The following is an 8,033-nucleotide window of genomic DNA, read 5'->3' as shown; positions in this document are numbered from 1 at the left end:
CTTTGGATGAGAAATTTCTCACAGAGCATGAAAAACGCAGCTCATCTGTCTTTTTTTAGTCACACACTCTTATTCATAAAGAGATTAATTTCTTCATGAATTCTATGTTCTTGAAATGCTTGAAATATGGAATTTCTGTCCAGTGAGACGTTTCAATTTTGCAGAAAATGTATCCCAGATAACAAGGAGAAAAGGAATACTGTGTAGTTTACTGTCTGTGTTGTTATTGTTATTATCATTATCGTTATTATTTTAACAGGCTTAACTGATTTTGTTCACTAAAATCAACCTTGAACTTATGCTTTTCAGGTATTGCCAGTCTCTCTCTTGTTTCAGAAATGTTAACTTGTCCTTCAGAGTTACAAGAGCTTTTGGCAAGTTAGAGTCTAATATTTCAGAGTCAGGGAACACTCCAGCTACAGGAAATCCACACTTCAAATACAGACACCTTGGAAGGAGTGTTCAAATGATGATGTACCAGCTTTGAAGTCTACAAGGCTATTCTACCAAACTTGTTAAGAATCAATTCCATGCTAGGCCACCTGTCATGAAATTTGTCTATGATTTCTACAAAGCTGTCTCCCTCTGGAAACTTGAGACAGTTCCGTGTTGGGTAGTCATCTATCTTCAAACACTGAGAACCACTTCATAGAAAAGAACGCGTGTCTGACAATCATACAACCATGGATGGGAGGCTCTTTTATCTGGGTCTGCGGATTTTGCATCGCTATGCTGTTGAGGAGATTGTCAGAATTCTGATTCCAGAATAAAGAACCTACAGAAAGTGCAGAATGCAAATGCTGGAGAGCATGGCTCAAAGTTTTACGCTTCCTGGGACTGCCTAGTGTATTAACAGGTCTAGGGAAAAAAAAAAAATAATAAATAAAAATATGACTATGTTTCCAAATTAATAGCACATTGACAAGTGTGCTAATTTCAACCTCTCCCCATCTAAATCAGTCAGCCCTACGGAAATCTTCAAATCCGTAAGAGGTAAGCCATAGCCAATGGCGTCCAAAAGTGCTGTGAGATTTGAGAAATGAATCTGCATTTCTCTCAGGTAAGAGTTTTGTCCTTGTGTGAGAAGCAAGGGAAGGACTTTGCTACCCTTGTGTCTGTTCTTTAACCTCCATTAGGTGGTTACTACAGCACATGGAGTCAAACGCTACTGTCTTCACTAAATGTGATGTCTTTGAGAAACAAATGAGATGGCAAAGAATCTGTTAAGAGCTGACGGCCTTCTTCCCCCCCAGACGCTTGACATGCATCTCTTTTGCCCTCTCTCAAGCATTTGCTGCTTTGCACTTCCTTTGCTTTCATTGCCCAGTCAGATCAATCAGCTGCTTTGCACTAGGAGATGTTCTTAGAAAGCCAGAGGAACTCTCTTCAAACACTGGACTAACTAGAAAGCATTGCTTCCTCTAACTGGTGCTTATGCTCGAGCTGGATCTTCTAAATCCCATTGTACTGCTTCTGCTTCCTGAGGAGGTGACAGAACCTTCAGAAGCGGAGAGCAGAGAAGAAGGACTTGGAGTTCATTATCAAGAAAATATTGGCAAGTTTGGAAGATGTTTCCCCTGCTCATCTGCCACCCAGATGTTAATCAATGGCGTGGTTCCGCTCGAGTGGGCAGCCGAGCTCCACCACAGCCGCTCTCTCACTCCCCCTCCTCCAAGAGGAATGGGGAGAAAATATGTGAAAAGGGCTCAAGGGTTGAGATAAGGACGAGAAAATCATGCAAGAATTATTGGAACGGGCAAAACAGACTCAGCAGAAGAAGAGGGTAAGATTTCTTGCTCATTCCTAACAAGCTAGAGAAGCGAGAAACAAAGGAAAGAAACCAAAAGCACCTTCCCCCCCCATCCACCCTCTTCCACCTCCTCCCCCCGAGCGGCGCAGGGGAACGGGGGAATGGGGGTTATGGTCAGTCTACAGCACTTCTTCTCTGCCGCTCCTTCTCAATTACTCTTGTCCCCTGTGCTGTGGGGTCCCACCCACGGGATGCAGTCCTTGATGAACTGATCCGGCGTGGGCTTCCCACAGGCAGCAGCTCTTCCAGAGCTGCTCCAGATATGGGTCCGTACCACGGGCTCCATCCCTCAGGAGCAAACTGCTCCAACCTGGCTCCCCCACGGGCAGCAGCTCCTGCCAGGTCACCTGCTCCTGCGTGGGCTCCTCTCCACGGGCTACAGGTCCGGCCCGCAATCTGCTCCGGCAGGGGTCTTCCACAGGCGGCAGCCTCCGTCGCTGCAGGGCCACCTGCTCCACCGTGGTCTCCTCCACGGGCTGCAGCGTGGAGCCCTGCTCCACCGTGGTACTCCATGGGCTGCAGGGGGACATCCTGCTTCACCATGGTCCTCACCACAGGCCGCAGGGGACTTCTGCTCCGGCGCCTGGAGCACCTCTCCCCCTCCTTCTGCACTGACCTTGGTGCCGTTCCTCACTCCCTTCACTCTCCCAGCTGCTGTGTGGCGCAGCGTTTTTCTCCCTGTCTTAAATATGCTCTCACAGAGGCACAAGACAACAGCGCTTATTGGCTCAGCTCTGGAAAACAATGGGGCCCTTCCCAAACATGGGGCAGCTTCTAGATCTTTCTCACAGAAACCACCCCTATGGCCCCCTGCTACCAAAACTTTGCCATGGAAACCCACTACAGATGGTCTTGGTAAGTAGCAGCCATGGATGAACCACTTAATGCCCTTTAGTTCTTCTGGTCATGATCAAATCATGAGGTGCTTGTGATGTTCACACAGTTTGAGTGAATCTGAGATGGATTGTAATTAATTCAGTATCTATGGACATATCATTCAAAGACCTTTTAACATTGAAGAAGTAATTTATATTGTTTACTTGTTTTTATTTCACTAACTTAAAATATTTTTCAAAAATTGCACTGTGAAGTGCACTGTACCTGTGTAATTTAGGTTTTCTGAAAGAACATTCTGCTTCATTTCATTGGGTCAGAAACAATAACAAACTACATAATTTATTTCACTCTCTAGCTAGAAAATACAGTTTCCGGAATCTTACCTGGTATTGATAATGACTGACCTCTGACTTCTTTTTTCTAAATACTTCATACATTTTATACGAGCCGTGCTTGAGATTAAAATAGCCTAAAGATCAATTTGTTATTGAAAAGGAACATGAACGTACTTTAAAAAATATCACATCTAAAATTACTTTGTGTCCTATTGCATGACCGAGAAGTTTTTTGTTTCTCCACAAAAAATAAAAAAAAAATAAAAAAATTGTTATGGTCTGGTTGTGAAATGAAGGGAACTGCTTATTTCACTTGAAGGTTTTGTTTGTTGGGGCTTTGAAAAAATTGCACTTTGGGAATATCAAAGCGTGTTGTTTGTTTCTGTACCATTACTGTAGAAAACAAACAAACAAGCAAAACAAGCAAAACAGAGGATCAAATTCAGCATTTTCTAGGTAAGCTAGATGGGCAAATACAGTATTTTCTTTGTCCTAATTACTCATGTCTTTTTTTAGAAGACAGATAATTCTTTTGAATTCCCAGTCTGCAAGGGCTACATGTATCCTTTGATTGACTTCTGTTGGTAATCAGTTCAGGATGAAAAGCAAACCTTTTTGTAAGAGTACAGTACTCACTGAAAAGCATACACTTAATAGCTGCACAACCTTGAATGCAGAGAGCAGAATGTCCGCACTTAAATGAGTCTAACTTTTATCCATAACTCTCTCCAACATATAAAAAAAGGCACTTTGGAAAGTCAGGTTAGTTTTATGTTAGCAGTGGACTACAAGTGGGCATATTTGAAAGTGTTGTTGTGGATTATTAGATGTACTTAGCAAAGGGATTTCTACTCTGCTGTCATCTGGGCAAGTAGTGTATAACGTGTGGCTGTAGATATGAAAGGACTGCATTTTTCCTTGCTGCAAGCACAGAATAAATTTGTCCACATCATGAGGCGCCTGTTACAACATGATAAATGGGCCTATTGTCTTGTGGCACATTTACAATTTTTCTGAGTAGATTGCAAAATACTATATTCTAAACGGTTAGGTAAACCATACTTCATTATTCGATGTTGTTCATCTCAATTGTGAGATGAGAATCGTCATCTTTTTGTTGGATTATTTCTACTTTTGTGGAAGTAACAAGTCTTGCTAATGTTAAGTTTAATATTAGAGTCCCTACTATTCACTCCATGTTTGTTGTCAAAGAGCAATAAACAAACAAGGAAATACAGTTTAAAATGTGCACTTATTTACTATTCTTTATGAGGTGAAAGAATTGCTGAAGGAATTTCTTCTTCGGATGATACTGTGTATTATCAACTACCTGTCACTACTCTACAACTAAGGATGAATTCCTCTTGAGGTCTGCATGAATGGAAATTCTGTTCTTTATGGATGAAAAATAAGCAAGAAGGAATGTAGGAAACATACAACTCAATTGGTAGGAGACGTCTGCTGATGCTCCGCAGGTTTCTGCAGCTGTGACACTACAGATTAAGTGGTCATTCAAACATTAGATTCTGTATGCCATATGTATCCATTTCCAGACATAAGTACAATGTCCTGTAGCACTACAGGAGGTAAATACATTGGGTACATTTGTGATCTTTGAGAACTGGATGAATGGTTGACCATGAATAGGAGCTGGCAATTCCAATACACAAACAGAACAATGTGAGAGAGAGGACAGCAAGGCAATCATATGGGGAAGAGGGAAGAAGAAAAAAGAAAAAGAAAGAAAGAAGAACGGGGAAGAAAAAAAAAGAACATCCCTCTCCCTCCGCCCCCCTCCACCCCCCCCAGCAAAATAACAAACAAAAACCACAGATAAAATACTGCATACGCAGCAAGGGAAGTCTCATGTTTGCTACCCTTGTTCTCATGGGGGACTTCAGCTTGCCAGGTGTCTGCTTGAAATACAGTGCAGTAAGGAGGAAAAGGTCTGAGAGACTCCTGGGGTGTGTGGACACAGGTGGTGAGGGAAGCAGCAAGGGAAGGTGCCCCACTTGACCTGTTGTTTGCAAACAGGGAAGGACCTGTGGGTGACATGATGGTTGGAGGTCTCTTTGGGCACAGCCATCATGAAGCGATAGGCTTTTTTCATCTGTGGCGAAGTAAGGAAGGCAGTTTGCAGAACCGCTGCCGTGGATTTCCAGAGGGCAGACACTGGCCTGTTTAGAGACCTGGCTGACAGAGTCCTCGGGGAGGCAGTTCTAAAGGCAGGGCGCTCCAGGAAGGCTGAACTTTCTTCAAACATGAGATCCTCGTTTGAATCAGAGAGTGGGAGTTCTGTCCTGCACAGTGTTATTAGCAGGCAGCAGTGGGGGAACTCTGCTGCTCGGGACCGCTGTGCTGTCTGCGCAGGTTATTCCCCGCTGGGCTTCCAGCGAATCACCAAGCACAAGGGCAACGTGCGGTGCGCCACTTCAGCGAGCACACATTGCGTGCGCTTCCAAAACTCATTTTGACCACGGATAGCCCAGCAACCATTTCTGTTTGTTCACCACCTGCCCTGCCCTGCCCTGCCCTGGGGAGAGGTGAATAAAAAGCTCCCGGCAGCGAGCAGCGCTCGCAGTTGCCCCGGGACGTGCCTCGGCTGGGCTGCCTCGGCTCGCTGCCGCCGGGCGTTGGGCGGCTCCTGGGGCAGGAGGTCGGGTGTGAGCTGGAAAACGCCGTCAGGCAGCAGCTGCGAGCTTAAGAAATGCCCTTTAAGCTTTGGGTTTTTTTTTAGGGGTGGGAGGGCTTCAAGGGGGGTTCGTGGGTCAGCCAGCGTCCTGCGAGAAAAACCAGTGGCTGTTACATTTTAACAGTGCACCTCAACTGTGTTTTTGGTTGGTTGGTTGGTTGGTTGGTTGGTTGTTTTCCTGAAGATCTTCCTCAAAAAAAAAAAAAAAAAAAAGTTATTTAATCTGGTGAATTCACTCACAACCTGTTCGCCCTCTAACCACCAGGATCGCTGCCTGCCATGTGCTCGCCGCTGCTGCGGGTTGAAGCGGGTTCCTGAGGCAGGGTGCGTGGGGCTGGGAAGCTGCTCCTGGAGCTCGGGGGCGAGCTGGTGGCTTGATCCCGAGTGATTTTAAGGATTGAGAGCATTTTAAATAGAGTATCTTGATAGCCTTTGATCAGATGGCTTAAATAAACAAAGGTTATTAAAAGTGAGAAAGCTGATCCCGCTGGGTGGATCATAAGGAATAAATAGTAGATGGGGCTTGCCGTGATAAAGTGTACAAACAGCCAAAGCTCAATACTGTCGTGTGCAGGCAGCGCCAAGGTTGGTCGGTGCCAGCAGAGGATGGACGTGCTCCTTCAGTTATTGTGTATCTTGGTGGTGTTTTAGGTTTAGCAGCGAGTGCTGGGATCAGTCAGTACTTTAGGTGTTAGCTGAGCACGTGTTTCGATGATAGATGGTGGCAAATAAGCATGTCAGTAATAGACACAAGGAGACAGCGTGTGGGAAGATGCTCTTTTCAAAGTTCTTGGAAATCTGTGGCTTTATGAGTTTCTTTGAAGATGGAAGTGGTTCAAGAGGAACTGAGATGTGTTTTTGGGCTATTCAGCATCTTTTCCTTGAAACAGTAGATCACCGCATTTAAAGCTATGTGGTTATTCCACAAATGCTTGAAAGTCTGCTCCTAACGTCAGCCTAGAGTCCTCAATTGTGATGTGCTGCTCATTTCTTTGTGGTGTTTGAACATTTGCCAGTTAACTGTAAATTCATGCATGTGTACAAAGCTGTACACAGACCAGGAAGCTGCTGATGCTCCAACTGAGTTTCTGGGTGTGCATTACGCTCCTCTTAAGATGTGTGTTGGGGGCTTACAGCAGTGCTTACAGTAGAGCTATTTGACCTGCAGTGTGGGTTAAGGTGGGTAACATAGAAAAGGGATTCGATGCTACTGAAACACTGGCTGTGTTACTTTTATCATAGTTAGCTTTGTAACATCATGTCTAAAACTAGACTGAAGCTCTTCAGGGCATTGTCCTGTCTTCTGTTTCTGAGAAGTACTTACCCGCTTTAGGGAACTGAAGTTGGAAATACACCCTTTTGTTTCAGTCATTTCACAGTTGAGCTTTCTAAATGTCTCTTTGTTTATCAAGTCTTTAGGGTGGAGTAAGCTCTGTGTACTTACAAATTGCTGCATCAGACATGCTAAAGCAGTGTTCCATGTCATGAATGGGACCGACTTGGTCTTATCTGTTGTTTTCATATAAAAATCTGACATAAGCCATTCACGTATGCTGACATGGTTTGTAGAAAAGCATGACCTACAAATGAGTAAAGCACTAAAAAAATAAAAAAGTAAATTACTACTTGCTAGAAATAACCATTGCTATAACGTTGCCTTAAAATTATATGGTACATGTATATCATGCTCATCTTCTGTTGGTGATGCATGAATCTGAGTAACAGGTACTTTTGGCTGCAGGAGCTGTGTTCACAACTCTTACTGCTTGGAGCAGACTGCACAGAGAGTTGCACTAACAGCCTGCTAGTGATATGCAGATCAGAAAGCTGGGGAACTGGGTCGTTTATGGGAGCTGTCAATCCATGCCATGATGGTGTTGCAACTTGGATTATTGAGGGCTCTTTTTGTAACAGAGTTACTTACTTCCTTGACACATTAGTGAAAGTCTTCTCTCAAGACTATGGCTCTTGCTAATACATAACACAAATGGAAACAATTTCAAATACTTGCCAGCAGGCTTTGCTTCCTTTTACCTTCACGCGGATTTGTCCTCTAGCCTATGTAGAAGGGAATATTGTGTTCAGATAAATAGGGTTTGGGCAACAGGCTGTTATTTACTTCCAATATTTTACCGCACTTCAAAACTCTTCCTTGAAAACTACTGTAGAAGTTGAAATGATGCTTCAGGTCATAGTTTGATCTATGGAATTATGAAACTCCTTGTGGTATTTGATTAAGGAGGCATTGGGGAGGCATTGGGGAGGCAAGGACAATCCCCAGACAAGGACTGTATATCTCGAAACAAGACACTGCAACTCATGATAAGGAAGCGGCAGACGGACAGAGAAACAAATGTAA

The sequence above is a fragment of the Anas platyrhynchos genome, chromosome Z, assembly GCF_047663525.1.
Source record: "Anas platyrhynchos isolate ZD024472 breed Pekin duck chromosome Z, IASCAAS_PekinDuck_T2T, whole genome shotgun sequence".
Classification (NCBI taxonomy): domain Eukaryota; kingdom Metazoa; phylum Chordata; class Aves; order Anseriformes; family Anatidae; genus Anas; species Anas platyrhynchos.
This window is presented reverse-complemented; position numbering follows the sequence as displayed.